Raw genomic sequence first — 22371 nt, 5'->3', positions numbered from 1 at the left:
TGTTGAGGTTTCTGTCTGATTTCACCAGGATTTATTACAAAAAAACAAAAACGCCTGCATTTGGAAAGACTTCAAAAGATGTTGGTTATTTCACAGAAATAAAGTGCTTTCTCTCACTTAGTACCCGCACCAATCCGCATACCTCTCCATTTCTGCGCACCTCCTTAATCTCTTCTTGTGAGCCCTGCTTGTCGTATAGTGAATTTTAGCATCATGTGCCAGCCTGATTGTTCGGAAATCTGAAGCTCACACCCTCTCAATCTTACTGACCAAGCTACGCCCCTGGAGCCACCACAGCACTGTACTCAGATGCGACTGCCAGCATCATTCTAAGCCTGATAGGGGCCAGCAACCTTAGAGTGGACTGGTAACAGAACAGTGGGCTAACACTGGACTGACAGCATGGGTCAGGGTCCTGGAGGGAGCTGCACCAGGCCTCCACACGTACCACCTCCACAGGGCCGTTTATGCAGCTCCCACACTATACTTAGATGCGACTGCCAGCATCATCCTAAGCCTGAAAGGGGCCAGCAACCTCAGAGTGGACTGGTAACAGAACTGTGGGCTAACACTGGACTGCCAGCATGGGTCATGGTCCTGGAGGGAGCTGCACCAGGCCTCCACACGTACCACCTCCACAGGGCCGTTTATGCAGCTCCCACACTATACTTAGATGCGACTGCCAGCATCATCCTAAGCCTGAAAGGGGCCAGCAACCTCAGAGTGGACTGGTAACAGAACTGTGGGCTAACACTGGACTGCCAGCATGGGTCAGGGTCCTGGAGGGAGCTGCACCATGCATCCATACGTACCACCCCCACAGGGCTGTTTATGCAGCTCCCACACTGTACTCAGATGTGACTGCCAGCATCATCCTAAGCCTGAAAGGGGCCAGCAAACTCAGAGTGGACTGGTAACAGAACTGTGGGCTAACACTGGACTGCCAGCATGGGTCATGGTCCTGGAGGGAGCTGCACCAGGCATCCATACGTACCACCTCCACAGGGCCGTTTATGCAGCTCCCACACTGTACTCAGATGTGACTGCCAGCATCATCCTAAGCCTAAAAGGGGCCAGCAACCTCAGAGTGGACTGGTAACAGAACTGTGGGCTAACACTGGACTGACAGCATGGGTCAGGGTCCTGGAGGGAGCTGCACCATGCATCCATACGTACCACCCCCACAGGGCCGTTTATGCAGCTCCCACACTGTACTCAGATGTGACTGCCAGCATCATCCTAAGCCTGAAAGGGGCCAGCAACCTCAGAGTGGACTGGTAACAGAACTGTGGGCTAACACTGGACTGCCAGCATGGGTCAGGGTCCTGGAGGGAGCTGCACCATGCATCCATACGTACCACCCCCACAGGGCCGTTTATGCAGCTCCCACACTGTACTCAGATGTGACTGCCAGCATCATCCTAAGCCTGAAAGGGGCCAGCAAACTCAGAGTGGACTGGTAACAGAACTGTGGGCTAACACTGGACTTACAGCATGGGTCAGGGTCCTGGAGGGAGCTGCACCAGGCCTCCACACGTACCACCACCACAGGGACTTTTATGCAGCTCCCACACTGTACTCAGATGTGACTGCCAGAATCATCCTAAGCCTGAAAGGGGCCAGCAAACTCAGAGTGGACTGGTAACATAACTGTGGGCTAACACTGGACTGACAGCATGGGTCAGGGTCCTGGAGGGAGCTGCACCATGCATCCATACGTACCACCCCCACATGGCCGTTTATGAAGCTCCCGCACTGTACTCAGATGTGACTGCCAGCATCATCCTAAGCCTGAATGGGGCCAGCAACCTCAGAGTGGACTGGTAACAGAACTGTGGGCTAACACTGGACTGACAGCATGGGTCACAGTCCTGGAGGGAGCTGCACCAGGCATCCATACGTACCACCCCCACAGGGCCGTTTATGCAGCTCCCACACTGTGGACCACATGGATGAAGCAGTTTTGCTGTCTCGAAAGGCCCGAATTGCAGAATTAGGCCATTCTGCAGCAGCAAAAATGCCCTTCTAAATGTCCAAACATCCAAACTGCGAGCCTCCAGATTCTCAGTTTGGGTGTAGAAATCGCTATTTGGGAGGGGCATGTTTAGGTCCTCCTTTCCAAATATCAATTTCCAGTGTTACACATCAAGCTTTTGTGACCGAAACGAGGTTCGAAAACCTTGATATTTTGCCACCAACTCAAAGTTTATGGCACTGCACTCACAAATTGAAGGGGATCTCCATCGGACCCATTCCCGTTTCTGAATGTTGGAAAAAACATGTTTTAAGAGCAGGCGATAATCCCACGGGCCGTCTGCTCTTAAAAAATAAAAACAAAACATTTATTTTTTTATGTTTGAAACGCATCACACTTTTCTTTGAGGAAAATGGGCTGCATTTCAACAAAACAAAACTTTATCGAAAGGAAATCACAGACAAGGTGTTCTACTGACCCCAACAGGCCACCATCCCTGTGGTGGCAGGCCTTCCTAATGGATTACAAACTGCAACGTACTTTATTATTATTCATGAGATAGGTCAATTTGCGGCCCAAAAGTTAAATTCATAAGGAATAGTGGTTTCCAAATACCGATTCGGACAAAATTGTAGTTTGGAAATTCTGTTCCTACTCTGTACATTTGGTCCTGGATCTTTTATCATCACTCATTCAGCCAATGGGGGCTTTTTGTGAGAAATTTGAGCTTTTCCTAAAATGCCAAATATTGGCAACTGAAGTCCTGCTTGCATCTGCGCACAAGCCTATGGACTAGCTCTAGGTCTGAGGAGTAACAGTGTTTGAACCATTCACGGTGAACATATCACTCCAGACTGACATCAGGGGGTGTGGTTCAGCCTCCTTCTATAGTTAGCTTCTTTTCTCTGTAGTCTTCAGCCACTGGCTTCAGACATTGTCAATCACATTCTTAGCTCTACCCAGAAGGGCAGGGCCGGCTCACCGATTCCCCATTGGCTCTTTAGATGTACCCTTCTGCATCCATTGTACTGCTTGATGGACTAATTTACAACCAGTGAGCACCTCTAGCACTGGGGAGCGAGTGCTGACGAGAGAGTGCGAAGAAAATGAATGGAGCAGAAAACCGAACAACCATTTTTATCTGTAAAATAGTTTTTTTAATTAGATGCTTTGGTATGTGCTTGCCACGAGGACATAAACAAGCACCGACAAAACTAATGGCATGTCCTAGAATTTCCAAGCCCACTGGCTTTGCCAGTGCTTGTTTGCCCACCCCATCCAGTGTTAACAAGCTTGGGTCGAGAAGGCAAGTTTTGAGTTGAACAAGTTCTTTATGCCATGTAGGAAAGGAACATCTGGAATTAGCCGCCCTCGCGAATACACAATGTGCTTTCCTTCAGGAAATGTGCTGCACACTTTGAAGGGTGATTATGGACCAGAAAAATGGCCATATCAGCGAATGCACTAAATTTTTCTTCAAAGCGAGGGTAATTTAATATGCACCCGAAGTGTAATTTGGGAGATGAGACGCTTGTTTCTCTGCTTCAGGCTGTGCCGTCGCCCGGAGCCCCGAGGAAGCATTTGATGCTTTTGTTCACAGCGCCTTAGAGAAAGCCTGAAGTAATGGGGCTAATGCGCTCTAATGCAGCTCTCAGGTCAAGAGCTGGGTGGACCCTTCCTGTGTGGACTGACATGATTACAGGATGCTGCTGGCTGGCGCTTAATTGAATGTCCTCAATCAGCACACTTAGGAGGGAGGGGACAATTGGCCCTACACAGGCTTTGTGCAATCATCACAATACCATGGCCAGGCCCTTCAGGTGCAATTATATTAATAGATGGTAACAGAGTTTAGTCTGAACGCCTCAGCTGGGGGCAGTGGGGGGTTCTGGGATCTGAAGCCCAGTGCTACAGGACACAGCACCCGAGGGGCTTGGGGTGACTAATATGTAACCCCCCTAGATAGGAGGGAGGGAGAGCCTTGAGGGAGAGGATGTAGCGACTTTGGAATGGAAGAAGCCAGGTTCGAGTCTCGGCGTCAGCTCAACATCCTGTGATTCTGGGCAAACAGTTGATGTCCTTGTGCCTAAAAATGAATCTGACCTTATGTAACGTGGCTGGTGCCCATGTTAAGCGCTGCAGTGCCCATGGACTGAGTTCGCACTATATAAAAACTGCAAAAAACAAATAGAACTGCACAAAGCATTTCTTCAACTCCAAATTCAGCAACAACCATCCTCAATCCCTCTGCAGCCCGGGGACTCTGCATGTCAAGATCAAATGGAACCATCCCATCAACGTACGTGGTATTTGACTAGCACAGACCTAGCCACAAGGAAGTCAAGGGGTCCATGATCAGCTCCAAGTCACCAAACCATAAAGAGGAGCCTGGTTGGTGGACTTTCTGATGTCATGTCCTTGAAACCATTGCATCTTTAATTCCTTCCTAAACTGCAGCAGTGTTGAGTCCATCCTGATGAATACAGGGATATTGTTCAAGATCCTGGGTGTGTAGAGGGAAAAGCCTAGCTGCCTTGTTTTCTTTCTTTTTAAACTTCTTGGTCTCATGTCCGATCTTCTTGCAGCTGTGGGTGAGCCGAGATCCACCTTAAATGGTCAACGTGTCTCCAAAGAGATCGGGGTGCAGCTCATGATGTCTTTGTAAATGATGAAGCTTGTTTTGAAGGTGGTGTGACTCAGCGACGGGAGCCAATGGAGTTCCACCAGGAAGGGGGTGATGTCTCTTACATCGCTCTTAAACCATGGAACAACCTCCTACTCCACATCCGAGCATCCCCCTCTCTTCTTGAATTCCATAAGACGCTGAAGACCCGGCTCTTCAATGAACCAGCCTACCATAGGCAGAGCTAATCTCACACACCTGCTCAGCGCCAGGATACCCTCGTGCACTTTACAAATAACCATAACATGGCATGACATAATCTGACATAACAGAACATACCATGTAAGATAACATGTGATCATGCATCTTCCGGCCCTGGATGAGACAAGCTGTGGTGTGTAGAGTACAAGGGCATGAACAGTAGTTCACAAGAAGCTTTCTAGAAGAACTAGTTTCACTTTCTTTAGAAAAGATACCTGATTCCAGACGGCCTTTATTCTGTTTTTTGGCAGCGTGTTGCTTGAGGGTGATGCTGGTGTCTAGAATGAATCCTAGTGGCTTGGCATTGGTTGAAAGTTGGCACTCAGAGCTGTCAAGGATCACGTCATTGCGCCAAGTTTGCACTGTTTCTTATTTGTTCTTGGCAAATTACAGGGATTCTGCCTTGGTTAGGTTGTGCTCCGGGCAGGCATTGGACGTCCAGGTCTGGATGAGTGAAGCACTGGATGCCTGGAGGAGTGAGAGCTGTGTATCATCAGCAGGCTGATAAATCTTGATGCTGGTATCTGTGAGTCTGCCCCAAAGGGGCTCCAAGTAGAGGTTGGAGATAACAGGAGACAGTGTGGACCCCTGGAGGACTCCACAGGGGATAGCGATCTTTTGGTACCTGGAGGTGTCCATGTGAACAAACTATTTTGGGTTCGAAAGGGAGGAGAACCAGTGAAGGACATTGTCGGTGGATCCTATTCAAGACTCCATGGTGTGAATGGGGGGGGCTGTTGAATGTGTCGAAGGTAAATGAGAGATCCAGCAGTATCTGGAGGCAGCAGTTAGTGGTCACGAGGGAGTCATCTATGAAGTAGAAGGCAGTGGTCTGTGTCCTGTGGCGTGATCTAAACACAGAGTGGTACTTACGCTGGAGATGGTTAACATTGATGTTGGAGTTGAGAGTCGGCTGCTATTTCAACATTCTTGATGATGAACGGTAGTTGGCGAAGTCATCAGGTCTGGCGTAGGTTCCTCTAGTGGGAGGATCTGGGCTGCCTTGAAGGCTTCTGTGAAGATGCTTCGTATGTGGGAGGTGTTGACAATGGAGAGTAGGAGTGATAGGACATCCCTAGCGAGAGCTTTGATGAAGCTCAAAGATAGGACGCCGTCTTCATCAGAAGTGGCTTTGAGGGAGTTGAGTTTCTCAGTGAGATCGACAAGAGATAGGTCTTTGAAGGATCACTACTGCAGAATTCTGCGAGAGGGGTGAGTGTAAGAAGAGAAGACGGTTTTGTGTGGATGATGTTGTGTTGGATCTTTTTGTGTTTTTTCTCTGAAGAAGTGGTTGATGGCATTGCAGTTGTCTGTGGAGTGTGGGATAGGAGGGTGAGGTGCAGAGCTTGATTGTCTCGAAGGTTGTTCTGCCTCTGTTGGCTTCATTGATGGTGTTGGTAAAGTACTTCACTTTGGCTTTTGTGATGAGCTCTCTGTGTGGACTTCAGTGTCATGAGCTCATTCAGAGTTCTGTTTTTCTTCCATTTGCTTTCCTTTCTTCGGATGAAACATATACTGTGAGCAAAATCTTTAAAGGACCAGGTTGCTGAAGGCTTTGACTTGCTTTTGTGTCCTTTTGTTGGAATGTTGATGTTCACGTGGTTTTCCACAAAAAGTGTTGCAGCAGCTTAGAAGTGTGATGGTGTTCGACAGGGCAAAAGTTGAGTTCATACATTAGGTTGTTGATGGAGAAATCTTTGAAGGATCTGAAGAGTTGGTCTTATCCTTTGGGTTGGCTTCAGTTTAGTGGTAGGATCCTGAGCAGGTCTAAAGGGATGTGAAGGCGGTCAGTTAATGATTATGGGTGGTTTGCTGGTGGTGCTAAAAAGGGAAGTCTAGGGTGTGACCGTTAGAGTGTGACGGCTGGGTGACTTTGCCTCTGCTGATGAGGGCGTCTCTTGTTTTTTTAGCTTGTGTTGTCTGGGAGACACCATAGTTCTGCCCTGGAGGCCTGTAGATGAGATGGAAGGTGGCTGTGTGAGTTGGAGGTGGTATGTCAGTAGTTCCATGTAGGTTGGTGTCAGTTGCTTTCCTAGAGTGCAAGCGAGAGGCCTTATGGGGGACAGCGATGTCTTCCCGCTTCTTATGTGCGCGGTCCATACAATGGATTCGGTAGGTGGAGGGAAAGAAGACGTCTCTGATATCTGAGGATGTGGGGGTGACCCATGTTTCTGTGATAAAGTTGGCCTCAAGATTGTGGGAGGTGATGATGTTTGTCATATCTGGGGTATGCCAGCGAGCACAGAGGTGACATATTAAACTCAATGTCTCAAGTATTCACAATAATGGAATGTGGTGACAAGTTAAAAAAAATGGCATGTTTTTAATTTGTTTGTGCGCATTGCGTCTCTAAATGTATTTATCACACTTGGACACCATAACTACACTCATCACATTTTGCTAACAGAGCAGTGCATTCTGGGAGCTGTAGTCTTTACCCGTGTCGTACAATCAGTTGGCCTCATGCACCAGGTGACAAAGATCAGTAGAAGAGAAGGCCCGGGCTGGGACCATGGTGCCTGGGTCATGGGATCCACTGGTAACCCTGTGTCAAGGTTCAACCATTGCAGATGAGGGATGTGCTCAGATACAGGGCCAGATGTAGGAAGCACTTTGCGAGTCGCAAACGGCAAAATTTGCCGTTTGCGACTCGCAAATGCGTGTTTCCTATGCAGAAATGCATTTTGCGAGTCGTTACCGACTCGCAAAATGCATTTCCGAATCGCAAATAGGAAGGGGTGTTCCCTTCCTATTTGCGATTCGGAGTGGTATGCAATTCCATTTGTGACCGCTTATGCGGTCGCAAATGGAGTCGCAGTTACCATCCACTTGAAGTGGATGGTAACCCATTCGCAAACGGGAAGGGGTCCCCATGGGACCCCTTCCCCTTTGTGAATGGACCCCAAAATATTTTTTCAGGGCAGGGAGTGGTCCAAGGGACCACTCCCTGCCCTGAAAAAATCGAAACAAAAGGTTTCAGATTTTTTGAAATGCAGCTCGTTTTCCCTTAGGGAAAACGGGCTACATTTCAAAAAAAAAAAAAACTGCTTTATTGAAAAGCAGGTCGCTAACATGGAGGTCTGCTGACGTCAGCAGGCCTCCATGTTAGCGAGTGCCTATACTCGCTATGGGGCCGCAATTTGCGACCCACCTCATGAATATTCATGAGGTGGGTCATTGCGACCCCATAGCGAGTTGCAGTCGGTGTCTGAGACACCGTACTGCATAGCAATTTGCGAGTTGCAAATTGCGAGTCGGAAGGACTCGCAATTTGCAACTCGCAAATTGCTTCCTTCCTACATCTGGCCCACAGTCTCTTATTAAACCAGCCGCCTTATTAGCAGCATTCATTCTGTGGTCATGAAGGTTAAAGGTCATGCCTTTAATATCTTCACATTGGTTTCCCCGTCGTGCACTGTCCTCTTCCTGAACGCGATGAGTTTTCTACCGAAGCTCCGTGGTGGGTCTTGAAAGTGAAGCGTTCCACAGTGCACGACTGTCACCGTGTCACCATCCTCAGAGGCCCCCCTGAGGCAAACCTCGGGGTCTGCCCTGGTCTGAGGCCGTCGAGTGTGTTTAAGAACCACAGACAGTACACTTGAGGGGTCTGCCCCGATCTTAGGGCGTCAAGTGTGTTTAGCAACCACAGACACTGGACTTGAGGGGGCCTGCCTGATCTTAGGGCGTCAAGTGTGTTTAGCAACCACAGACACTGGACTTGAGGGGGTCTGCCTGATCTTAGGGCGTCAAGTGTGTTTAGCAACCACAGACAGTGGACTTGAGGGGTCTGCCCCGATCCTAGGGCGTCAAGTGTGTTTAACAACCACAGCCAGTGGACTTGAGGGGTCTGCCCCGATCCTAGGGCGTCAACTGTGTTTAACAACCACAGCCAGTGGACTTGAGGGGTCTGCCCCGATCCTAGGGCGTCAAGTGTGTTTAACAACCACAGCCAGTGGACTTGAGGAGTCTGCCCCGATCCTAGGGCGTCAAGTGTGTTTAACAACCACAGACAGTACACTTGAGGGGGTCTGCCCCGATCTTAGGGCGTCAAGTGTGTTTAGCAACCACAGCCAGTGGACTTGAGGGGTCTGCCCCGATCCTAGGGCGTCAAGTGTGTTTAACAACCACAGACACTGGACTTGAGGGGGTCTGCCTGATCTTAGGGCGTCAAGTGTGTTTAACAACCACAGCCAGTGGACTTGAGGGGTCTGCCCCAATCCTAGGGCGTCAAGTGTGTTTAGCAACCACAGACACTGGACTTGAGGGGGTCTGCCTGATCTTAGGGCGTCAAGTGTGTTTAGCAACCACAGACAGTGGACTTGAGGGGTCTGCCCCGATCCTAGGGCGTCAAGTGTGTTTAACAACCACAGCCAGTGGACTTGAGGGGTCTGCCCCGATCCTAGGGCGTCAAGTGTGTTTAACAACCACAGCCAGTGGACTTGAGGGGTCTGCCCCGATCCTAGGGCGTCAAGTGTGTTTAACAACCACAGCCAGTGGACTTGAGGGGTCTGCCCCGATCCTAGGGCGTCAAGTGTGTTTAACAACCACAGCCAGTGGACTTGAGGGGTCTGCCCCAATCCTAGGGCGTCAAGTGTGTTTAACAACCACAGCCAGTGGACTTGAGGGGTCTGCCCCAATCCTAGGGCGTCAAGTGTGTTTAGCAACCACAGACACTGGACTTGAGGGGGTCTGCCTGATCTTAGGGCGTCAAGTGTGTTTAGCAACCACAGACAGTGGACTTGAGGGGTCTGCCCCGATCCTAGGGCGTCAAGTGTGTTTAACAACCACAGCCAGTGGACTTGAGGGGTCTGCCCTGATCCTAGGGCGTCAACTGTGTTTAACAACCACAGCCAGTGGACTTGAGGGGTCTGCCCCGATCCTAGGGCGTCAAGTGTGTTTAACAACCACAGCCAGTGGACTTGAGGAGTCTGCCCCGATCCTAGGGCGTCAAGTGTGTTTAACAACCACAGACAGTACACTTGAGGGGGTCTGCCCCGATCTTAGGGCGTCAAGTGTGATTAGCAACCACAGCCAGTGGACTTGAGGGGTCTGCCCCGATCCTAGGGCGTCAAGTGTGTTTAACAACCACAGACACTGGACTTGAGGGGGTCTGCCTGATCTTAGGGCGTCAAGTGTGTTTAACAACCACAGCCAGTGGACTTGAGGGGTCTGCCCCAATCCTAGGGCGTCAAGTGTGTTTAGCAACCACAGACACTGGACTTGAGGGGGTCTGCCTGATCTTAGGGCGTCAAGTGTGTTTAGCAACCACAGACAGTGGACTTGAGGGGTCTGCCCCGATCCTAGGGCGTCAAGTGTGTTTAACAACCACAGCCAGTGGACTTGAGGGGTCTGCCCCGATCCTAGGGCGTCAAGTGTGTTTAACAACCACAGCCAGTGGACTTGAGGGGTCTGCCCCGATCCTAGGGCGTCAAGTGTGTTTAACAACCACAGCCAGTGGACTTGAGGGGTCTGCCCCGATCCTAGGGCGTCAAGTGTGTTTAACAACCACAGCCAGTGGACTTGAGGGGTCTGCCCCGATCCTAGGGCGTCAAGTGTGTTTAACAACCACAGACAGTACACTTGAGGGGGTCTGCCCCGATCTTAGGGCGTCAAGTGTGTTTAGCAACCACAGACACTGGACTTGAGGGGGTCTGCCTGATCTTGGAGCTCTGAGTCTGTTTAACAACCACAGACAGTGGACTTGAGGGGGTCTGCCCCGATCATAGGGCGTCAAGTGTGTTTAACAACCACAGACACTGGACTTGAGGGGGTCTGCCTGATCTTGGAGCTCTGAGTCTGTTTAACAACCACAGACAGTGGACTTGAGGGGTCTGCCCCGATCCTAGGGCGTCAAGTGTGTTTAACAACCACAAACAGTACACTTGAGGGGGTCTGCCCCGATCTTAGGGCGTCAAGTGTGTTTAGCAACCACAGACACTGGACTTGAGGGGGTCTGCCTGATCTTGGAGCTCTGAGTCTGTTTAACAACCACAGACAGTGGACTTGAGGGGGTCTGCCCCGATCTTAGGGCATGGAGCCTGTTTTACAACCACAGACAGCAGACTTGACCCATTGGTAGCTACATAGATACCGTGGACTTGGGTCCGTGCCTTTCAAACAGGCCTCCTATGGCAGCTTCTTCTAGCAGTAGGCTGGACACTGTCAGTGGAGCTTAGCTCAGCCCACTGGGGTAATCATTCGTCAGCTAACGCTACTGGCTGTGTGTATGTATCCTTCCGCCTCCACTGCAGTGCGTGCATCGACCAGCATGGGAGGCCACTCTTCAACCATAGTCACCTCTGTGCTCTCTTCCACTCTCCCTCTCACGCCTCTCACTTCAAGGGTGTTAGCACATCACACCAAGACCTATGGTGTTAGCACATCACACCAAGACCTATGGTGTTAGCACATTAAACACAGACCAATGGTGTTAGCACATCACACCAAGACCTACGGTGTTAGCACATTAAACACAGAGCTGTGGTGTTAGCACATCACACCAAGACCTACGCTGTTAGTACATTAAACACAGAGCTATGGTGTTAGCATATTAAACACAGACCTATGGTGTTAGCATATTAAACACAGACCTATGGTGTTAGCACATCACACCGAGACCTATGGTGTTAGCACATTAAACACAGACCAATGGTGTTAGCACATCACACCAAGACCTACGGTGTCAGCACATTAAACACAGAGCTATGGTGTTAGCATATTAAACACAGACCTATGGTGTTAGCACATCACACCAAGATCTACGGTGTTAGCACATTAAACACAGAGCTGTGGTGTTAGCACATTAAACACAGAGCTACATTAAACACAGACTAGAGGGGGTCTGCCCCGATCTTAGGGCGTCAAGTTTGTTTAACAACCACAGACACTGGACTTGAGGGGGTCTGTGTTGGGTTGTATAATAATTATGTGCAGGAGAGAGCTCGTGCATTTGGCATTATGATGCATGTTGGAATGTAGGAGCAGTGCTTAATTTGTGCTTGTTGAAACCGGTGCTAAGCACTGGCACTTATTTCTGAGGGCCGGGGCTTAGGGCCAGATGTAGGTAGCCTTTTGCGCCTCGCAAACGGTGAAAAACGCCGTTTGCGAAGCGCAAAAGGCCTCACGTGATGCAGAAACACATTTTGCGAGTCGGTACCGACTCGCAAAATGTGTTTCCGACTCGCAAATAGGAAGGGGTGTGCCCTTCCTATTTGCAACCGCATCGCGATGTAGAGTTGATTTGTGACCGCGAAAGCGGTCGCAAATCAACTCGCAGTTACCATCCACTTGAAGAGGATGGTAACTCATTCGTAAACGGGAAGGGGTCCCTAGGGGACCCCTTCCCCTTTGTAAATGCAAACAAAAATATTTTTTCAGGGCAGGCAGTGGTCATATGGACCACTGCCTACTCTGAAAAAAAACGAACAAAAAGGTTTCGGTATTTTTTCTATTTGCAGCTTGTTTTCCTTTAAGGAAAACGGGCTGCAGATAGAAAAAAAAAACTGCTTTATTCAAAAGCAGTCACGGACATGGTGGTCTGCTGTCTCCAGCAGGCCACCATCCCCGTGAGTGCCTAGACTCGCTATGGGGTCGCAAACTGCGACCCACCTCATTAATATTCATGAGGTGGGTCTTTGCGACCCCATAGCGAGTCGCAGAAGGTGCCTGAGACACCTTTCTGCATTACATTTTGCGAGGTGCAAATTGCGAGTCGCTGGGACTCGCTATTTGCACCTCGCAAAATGTTTTCTTCCTACATCTGGCCCTTAGTTTTCTGTCTCAAGCATTGACTGCGAGCAAAAGACACCTGGGAAAGAAGGAGGAAGAGAAAAACGAAAAAGCGTCAGAAAGGGGAAAAGCAGGAAGCTGAAGGGCAGGGAGTGGCTGTAAATGGATTGAAGAGGCCCGACATGGCTTCAGGATTACACTGCCTCAGTATCCCGCGCTCGCACATGTAATTGCAGCAGCCGCGTGTTTAAGAGGAGAGCTTTGAGCACCGGCACCTTTTTATTTACAAATTAAGCACTGTGTAGGAGGGAAAGATTCCGAGGTGGGCAGTGTTTGGGGCTAGAGAGACTGGGCAAGATGTGAGCTGTCATGTCCTGCTGTCACAAAGAAATAAACTTAAAGTTAGAATTTATCAAGGTGTGACTTCTTAACAGTCTGCCCCGATCTCAGGGCGCTGAGTCAGTTCAACAACCACAGACAGTGGACTTGAGGGGGTCTTCCCCTTTCTTAGGGCATTGAGCCTGTTTTACAACCACAGACAGCGGACTTGAGGGGATGTTGTAAATGAATCTCCAGGAAAACAGATCAATAATCCAATAATGAAGTTTATTTTGTACACAGGTTCAAGAGCCCGCAACCAGTGCTGCCGCCGTCGTCAGAGGAAAGCTCTAGCTGCTCTTCTCAACGACAACACAGAATGGATCACAAGCTAATTAAAAGAATACGGTTTTATAACCCGGAAGTGAACATTGGAAACCCGTATGTTCTGCTAAATCCGTATGTAATTGTACTTATAGGTATAGTGCTTAAAGCACCTGACGTGGCGACGCCTTCTGTAGATGCACAACTTTCTGCGCTTGAAGCCGCGTCTCCTATAGTCTCTTAGTCCTGGTGATTGAACCCTAGAGACCCTGCCCTCCGCGGGCAGGTTTGTTTCTTGGTTTCTTTTATTCTTGTACGCTTTCTTCGTTCACCAGTGCTTATTGAGACTTCATAAGGTGACCGGTCGAATATCGACGTCTATTAAAAGTGATTGACTATGACCAAAGCCACTGTAATTGTGCGATTTTTGGGGCCACTACGTTTTCTGCATAATGAATCATGTGCCATGTTTGACACACGAACTACAACTTTCAATTCCCCAAAAAAATTTCTAGCTCAAACGGGTCAAAATTTACTAAAATAGCAGCTGCGCTTGTAGCTTTGAATTGGAACATCCTCTGCAAAGTTTGTTCGGTCTCCTTTCTGTTGCTGTATTTGGGCGTTGAACTGTACTAATGCAGTGAACACTTTGACCTGTCTCAGCACATGTAAAAAAAATACAAATAAAGTGATACTATCACCAAATGTGCTGCAATATGAAGCATTATTTGCATTTTCTTGCAGCATAATTCTCCCTCATTCATCTCACCTTTGACTCATCCAAACCCCCTCCTGCTACTACGACCTCATTAACCCTTTCCACAGACTCTTCCCTCCTCCATCTCTCCTTTACTCATCCCAAGCTGCATCCAATTACTATAAACTCCCAATAAACACTTCTGCATTCTTCCCTCCTCTCTCCCTCTATTACTCTAGTCAATCCAACTAACAAACTCCCATATCCGTGGCTCAAACTAACTCATAATAATACTGTACTCATATTTCCCTATACTAATCCACCACTAATTCCTCTTGGGTTCCGGAGTAGCCGAAAAGCGCTTCGACATCTCGTCAGGGGTAGTAAGCGCTATATAAATACTGTTACAATACAATACAATACATTACACAAGCAGCATTTAACAGGTACCATTATCTCGAGGAGTATTTGAACATAAACACATAAGCCCCAACATAATAGAGAGAAACAACAGCCTCAAAAACACTCGGAATTCCCAGCGCGCTCGAACTGCAGCGCTAAGCACAGAACCAATTACACACTACAACAGGGGATAAGCCCCGATCTTAGGGTGTTGAGTGTGTTTAACAACCACAGAGAGTGGACTTGGGGGGTCTGCCCCGATCTTAGGGCGCTGGGTCAGCTTAACAACCACAGACAGTGGACTTGGGGGGGGGCGTGCCCCAATTTTAGGGCGTCAAGTGTTTTTAACAACAACAGACAGGGAACTTGAGGGGGTCTGCCCCGATCTTAGGCCACTGTTGTGTTACTCCAGTGTTCTCAATAACGACATGGACTCGAGGTGGAGAGTATACACCAGTAACTTTATTCTCAGGTCGCACTTCTCCAAGCTGCCTTTTCCCATGTCCCCATGCCCTTTTATCCCCTACTCCTACGTCATCATGGGTGCGCTCTAACTCGCACAGTATCGAAGGGGGAAACACCTGTAGCCCCCTTGGCTCCACAGGGGAGTGGGCTTGCTCACTCCTACGGCAACACTACATTCCACCCCAACAGGGGAGACAAACGAAACAAACAGTGTCTAAAATCAAATGGTGGATCGTTGAGGCCCCATGACCTGCGACAGTGAGGAATGGGGTGGCACTTGCGCTGAGTCACGGGTGTCGGGATCAGTCACACGCAAAGTCTGCATAATGCTGGGACGGATCTGGGTTGTACCTCAAGTGGTACCGCCCACTCCCGGACCTTCCTGACGCTGGCACCCGGTTTGGGCTCTCACCGGCCATCTCAGTCCTTGCGGATGATTCTTGTGCCTGCGCCGACATTGGAAAAGCCGCCTGCTCCTGTTGACTCATCGTGGGTCCCTCAGGTGGGGGCCTCCCTCCGTCGCCTGTGCTCTCCTGATGGACTGGGCCTAGTCCTGGAGCGGTCCTGGTGTCAGTTACGACTGTGACGTCCCTTCCATAGTCATGGGACGTGGAGTGAGATAGGCGTTTGAACTGTGCTACGTTGCGGGTCTCTAAACCTCGGCGGGCTGTCAGCATGGTGCCTTTCACGGCGATCACTGTCCACGGTTCTGCCTCGAAAGGCAGACAGAACTTGCCTCCTGGGTGTCGGTCTTTGACCAGGATGGCATCTCCCACTTGCACTTGGACCGCTCGAGCTCTCCGCCTCCTGGATGCATAGGCGTTAGTGCGGACTCGTCTCGTTGCGGACTGGTTTTGTGGTAGTGGTTGTGTTGCCCATGAGGGGTGATGTGGAATGGCATCTGTTATTGTCCTCCCGAAGCAGAGTTGGCAGTGTGGGGTGTGACCCTGTACTCCCGTAGAAATGTGTAGATGGCGCTCTCTAAGTTCCTGGACTCCGTGGCGTGCTGTGGCAATGCGGACCAATTTGTTTAGGGTTTTGATGAATCGCCTACCTCTCCGTTCGCCTGTGGCCATCGGGGCATGATCCGCTGATGTTTGGTGTTGGTGGAGGCCAGAAAATCTGCCCACTCTTGGCTGTTGAAGGGGGACCCATTGTCCGTGCGTACTTCACCGAGGAATCCATGAGTGGCCATTAACTTCTCGAATTTAGGGATGACTATGTGTGCGGACGTGGACTGTATCGGCTCTACCTCGGGGTATTACAAGTAGTCGTCGACCACCACCACCATGTACGATCCGTCGGGTAGACTCCCAAAGTCAGCGCTCACCCTTTGCCACGTGGCCGGTGGCCTTCTTTAGTGATGACCGACGCTGGAGGATCGGGGGAACCACTGGCCTGGCAAACTAGGCACCCCTTGACAGCATCCTCTACCAGCTAATCTAGCCATGGAAACCAAACATTTTTCCGGAGCCGGGTTTTGAATTTGACGATACCCTGGTGGGCTCCATGGGCGAGGGACACGGCTCGGGCCGTCAGGCTGGACTGTATCACTAGACGGAACCCTCTCAGCAGGCAGCCATCCTCGCTTACTGAGAGCTCGTGCCTGACATTGAACAAGGCGTACAGTCTGGATTGGGCGTCCTGTGTGTGGAAGGTGTCTGGGCGTTGGAGTGGTCACCAGTCCCCCAACCGGGTGGCTGTTATTGCGATCTGTAGACATTCGTCTTGGTTGGTGGCTGCCACCACTTCGCTGAGCAGCATTGGCAATGGTCTGGCTCGGTCTACCACAAACCGCACGTATTCCTCCGTCTCCTGGGCTTCCGCCACTTCTTAAGGGGTGGCTAGGCGGGCGTGATGTGACAAAAAGTCAGCGGGGTTCCTCATTCCTGGTTGGTATTCCATAGTAAAATCGAATTCTTGGAGCTGCAATATCCACTTTTCGATCCTGGGGGGAGGTTTCGAGGATGACCCCCTGAAGAGAGGCAGCAGTGGTTTGTGATCAGTCACTACTGAGAATGGCTTGCCATACAGGTACAGGTGGAAGTGGCAGCACCCCCAGTGGATGGCGATGGCCTCTCGTTCGATTTGGGAGTACCTCTGCTCCGTTGGCGTGAGTGTGCGGCTGGCAAAGGTGATGCAGGCCCATTCTCCACAGTCTTGCTTTTGTGCCAGGACAGCTCCTAGGCCCGTGGGGATAGCATCAACGACCAGCTGCAACTACCGTTGGCTGCTTCCAAATCCGCACCGACCCCAACACCACGCTCAGAGGAACACTCATCTATAGACCCCCATGGCACCCTTCAGCAACGCCATCACCGACCTGGCCAGCACCCACACACTCGCTTCCACGGACTACATCCTCCTCGGGGACCTGAACTTTCACCTCGAAAACAACGACACCAACTCAACCACCCTGACCGAAAACCTCGACAACCTTGGCTTCACACAGCTCACCCTTGACCCCATCTTCTCCACAAGCAACCACGTCACCTTCAACCATAATAACGAACTCTACTGGACCGACCACCACTGCATTCACTTCACCTTCAAGAAACAGACAGAACACCACCTCACCGAAAAACCACCACGCCGCCGATGGGGCAAAGTCACCGAACTTCAACTAATCAACGCCCTAGCCCAGGAACTGCCTCTCAACCCCACCGACCCTGACATCGCGGCACACAACCTCAAGCTATGGATCACCGACTGCGCCGACCGCCTTGCTCCACTCAGAAAACCCTCCAACAACCACATCAACAAAAAAGCCACTTGGTTCACCGACGACCTCCAGGCCTCCAAACGCCACTGCCAAAAACTCAAGCAAATATGGCTACTCGAACGCACTCGAGACAACCACACAGCCCTCAAGGATGCCACACGCAAACACCACCAACTCATCAGGCTAGCAAAAAGATCCTCCTTCAAAACCCGCCTAGAAAACAACGCCCACGACTGCAAAGAGCTTTTCAGCATCGTAAAAGAACTCTCCAACCCTAACGCCACAGTCAACGACATCACCCCATCCCAAGAACTTTGCGACGCCCTAGCAACCGCCTTCCACCTGAAAAATCACGGACATCCACGACAGCTTCAACACCCCTCACACTCCAGACCCTCTTACCCCACCCACCACGAACTCCACCCGCTCCAGCCGACTGACCTCCTGGACCAACATCAGCGACGACAAAACCCCCAAGACCATGAACTCCATCCACTCCGGATCACCATCAGACCCCTGCTCACACCACATCTTCAACAAAGCAGACACGGCCATCGCACCACACCTATGGAAAGCCATCAACATCTCCTTCGAAACTGCAAGATTCCCGGACAGCTGGAAACACGCCGAAATCAACGCCCTTCTCAAAAATCCAAAGGCGGACCCCAAGGACCTGAAAAACTTCCGGCCCATCTCTCTGCTTCCATTCCCGGCGAAGGTCATCGAGAAAATCGTCAACACTCAGCTCACTCGGTACCTCGAAGACAACAACATCCTCGACCCCTCCCAGTCCGGCTTCAGAAGCAACCACAGCACTGAACCCACCCTCCTTGCCGCCACAGATGACATCAGAAGCCACCTCGACAATGGAGAAACATCAGCCCTCATCCTCCTAGACTTATCAGCCGCCTTTGACACCGTATGTCACCACACCCTAAAATCCCACCTCCACGCAGCAGGAATCCAGGACCAGGCCCTCGAATGGACCGCATCTTCTTCGCCGGCAGAACCCAAAGAGTCCGCCTCCCCCGTACCAATCCAAAGCCTTCAACATCATCTGCGGCGTACCCCAGGGCTCATTCCTCAGCCCAACGCTGTTCAACATCTATATGGCCCCCTCGCACAAGTGGCCCGTCAGCACAAACTCAACATCATCTCCTACGCCGAAGACACCCAACTCATCCTCTCCCTCACCAAGGACCCGCACACCGCCAAAACTAACCTCCACGAGGGACTAAAAGCCATCGCCGACTGGATGAGAGACAGGTGGCTAAAACTGAACTCGGACAAAACAGAGGTCCTCATCCTTGGGCGCACCCCCTCCGCCTGGGACAACTCATGGTGGCCGTCCACGCTGGGTCCCCCACCGATGCCCACTGACAGCGCACGAAACCTTGGCTTCACCCTCGACTCCTCACTCTCCATGTCAAAGCAGGTCAGCGCCATCTCCTCCTCCTGCTACAACACCCTCCACATGCTTCGCAGAATTTACAAATGGATCCCAACAGAAACAAGAAAAACAGTAACCTAGGCCCTCGCCAGCAACAGACTCGACTACGGCAACGCCCTCTACACCGGTATCTCATCCAAACGCCTCCAACGCATCCAAAACGCCTCCGCCCGACTCATCCTTAACATCCCTTGCCACTGCCACATCACCCCCACCTAAGAGACCTTCACTGACTCCCCGTCAACAAGAGGATCACCTTTAAGCTCCTCACCCACGCACACAAAGCACTCCACAACACCGGACCATCATACCTGACCAACAGACTCAGCTTCTACACCCCCACCCGCCATCTCCGCTCTGCTAACCTCGCCCTCGCCTCCATCCCCCGCATCCGACGCAAATCTTCCAGCTGCAGATCATTCTCTTACCTTGCCGCCAAGACCTGGAACACCCTCCCGCCGGATCTACGACAGACCCAGGACCTTCTTTCCTTCATAAAACTACAAAACTACTCAAGACTTGGCTCTTCGAGCAGCAGGAGAACCCCCCCCCAGTGCCTTGAAACCCTCACGGGTATGTAGCGCGCTTTACAAATTAATTGATTGATTGATTGATCGAAGAATGCCAGCGTGGTATCAGCGGAGACCCCGTCTTTGGTGGCTTGGAATGCGTGCTTCTGTTCCTCTCCCACACCCACTGGTGGTCTGCTTCGGTGAGCCGTCTTAGAGGGCCAGTGATGTCCGACAAGTTCCTCATGAACCGGCCACAGTATGTGACAATGCCAAGGAAGCTCTGGACCCCCGAAACAGACGTGGGGGCTGGGTCCTCTTGAATGTCTCTGACTTTGTGTAGGTCAGGTCCAATTCCGTGTTCGGAGAACTGGTATCCGAAGAAGAAGATCTCCCGCTTGAGGAAGTCACACTTTTCTCTGTGAAGTGTCAGCCCCTGCGTCTGCAGTCTCACGAACACAGCTCGCAGTCTCCTCATGTGTTCATCCAGGGTTGGGGCATGTACCAGGATGTCGTCGCTCACATTGAGGACCCCCGGGAGTCCTTGCAGGACCCGTTTTACGGCATGTTGAAAAACTTCTGCAGCACTGGAAATACCAAAATTGAGCCGCGTGTATCGCCAGAGGCCAGTGTGTGTGGAGAATGTGGTTATCGGCCTAGATTCGGGGTGTAGCATGATTTGATGATATCCCAATCTGAGGTCCATTTTGGAGAACCCCGATCTTAAGGCACTGAGGGGGTCATTCTAACTTTGGCGGGCGGCGGAGGCCGCCTGCCAAAGTTCCCCCGCCAGAACACTGCAGCGCGGTCAAATGACCACCGCGGTGATTCTGACTTTCCCGCTGGGCGGGCGGGCGGGCGACTGCCAAAAGGCCGCCCGCCCGCCCAGCGGGAAAGCACCAGCAACGAGGATGCCGGCTCCGAATGGTGTTGCTGGTGTGCGACGGGTGCAGTTGCACCCATCGCGATTTTCAGTGTCTGCCATGCAGACTCTGAAAATCAATGTGGGGCCCTGTTAGGGGGCCCCTGCAGTGCCCATGCCAGGGGCCCCACGACACCCGTTTCCGCCAGCCAGGTTCTGGCGGTGAAAACCGCCAGAACCAGGCTGGCGGGAAGGGGGTCGGAATCCCCATGGCGGCGCTGCTTGCAGCGCCGCCGTGGAGGATTCCCTGGGGCAGCGGAAAGCCGGCGGGAAACCGCTGGCTTCCCTTTTCTGACCGCGGCTTTACCGCCGCGGTCAGAATGCCCCCGGAAGCACCGCCAGCCTGTTGGCGGTGCTTCCACGGTCGTTGGCCCTGGCGGTCCATGACCGCCAGGGTCAGAATGACCCCCTGAGTCTAACAATCACAGAGAGCAGATTTGAGGGGAGCTGCACTGATCTTAGGGTGTTGAGTCTAACAACCACAGACAGTGGACTTTAGGGGGTCTCCCCCGATCCTAGAACGTTGAGTCTAACAACCACAGTCAGCGGACTGGAGGGGGTCTGCCCCCACCTTAGAGATTTGAGTCTGTTTTACAACCACAGACAGTGGACTTGAGGTGGTCTGCCCCCATCTTAGGGTGCTGAGTGTGTTTAACAACCACAGACAGCAGAATTGAGGGGGTCTGCCCCGATCTTAGGGTGCTGAATGTGTTTAATAACCACAGACACTGGACTTATGGGGGCGTGCCCTGATCTTGGGGCTCTCAGTGTCTTTAACAACCACAAACAACGGATTTGAAGGTGCCGGCTGCCCCTCCAAACACACCTGTAATCTCATAACAATTGCCAGCTCCGTGTCATGGGGGTCCACTTCTAGCCGCTCTGCACCAAGTAGTGGGGGCACGGAGGGGGTGTGGCTAACTAAGGTGAGTACCCATACTGCCTAACTCGCAGCCTGCCACCTTCTTGCGGTCAGTATATGGGAGCTCCTCCCGCCCCCTCCATTTCGCCCCCCCACTCACCAGCCACCACTCCTTGGTCTCGGACTCCTCTGGTCACAGCCCCCAGACAGCTCCCAGTAGCCTCCCAGAGCCTCTGGAAATGCTTTGAAGGGCACAGATGGTACCCTCCTTGCATAATCCAGTCTACACCTGTTCAGGGACCCCAAGACCCTGCTCTGGTGCGAAACTGAACAAAGGAAAGGGGAGTGACCACTCCCCTGTCCATCACCCCAGTGGGGGTGCCCAGAGCTCCTCCAGAGTGTCCCTGGGTTCTGTCGTCTTGTTTTCAGGATGGTCAGGGAACCCTGGGTGCATCTAAGTGGCCAGTGCCAGCAGGTGACATCAGAGACCTCCCCTGATAAGTGCTTTTCTGGTTAGGTGACCAATCCCCCTTTCAGGGCTATGTAGGGTCTCTCCTCTGGGTGTTTCTTCTGATTCAGATTGCAAGACTCCAGCAGGAATCCCCTGGATCCTTTACTTCATCTTCTACTGACAGATAAATCGCGGACTGCTCCAGGAACTCTACAAACTGCAACAAAGAAGCAAAGATGACTTCTGCAACATTGTATCTTCAGCTCCTGCCAGCAACTGCAACTGTTTCCAGGTTGTGCATCTTCCAAGGACTGCCTGTCTTCAGCCTGCACTAGAAGAACCCTTCACTTCCCTGCCTCAGCAGGCACCTCTCTGCAGCGACAACCGGTGGCGTGGGTCCCCTCTCCAGATGACGAGCGTGGAGCCAGCGAAATGACCCGACAGTTCCAAGGTCCAGCTGTCCAACTTTGGTGGAGGTAGGAGCTTGCTGCCCCACGCAAGACAGTACACCCCGTGCACCGCATGACTTGCAGTTGCCAAGGCTTGTGTGCAACCTTCAGAGAAGGTTAGGCCCCCAGCACTCCATCCTGCGACACACAGCGTGGGATCCCTTTGTGTAGTGCTGTGTGGGTCTCCATTTGCACCTTTTTTGTCCCCATGCT

This window comes from Pleurodeles waltl, chromosome 9, assembly GCF_031143425.1.
Source record: "Pleurodeles waltl isolate 20211129_DDA chromosome 9, aPleWal1.hap1.20221129, whole genome shotgun sequence".
Lineage (NCBI taxonomy): Eukaryota > Metazoa > Chordata > Amphibia > Caudata > Salamandridae > Pleurodeles > Pleurodeles waltl.
The sequence above is the reverse complement of the archived record's forward strand: the minus strand, read 5'-3'. Positions refer to the sequence as shown.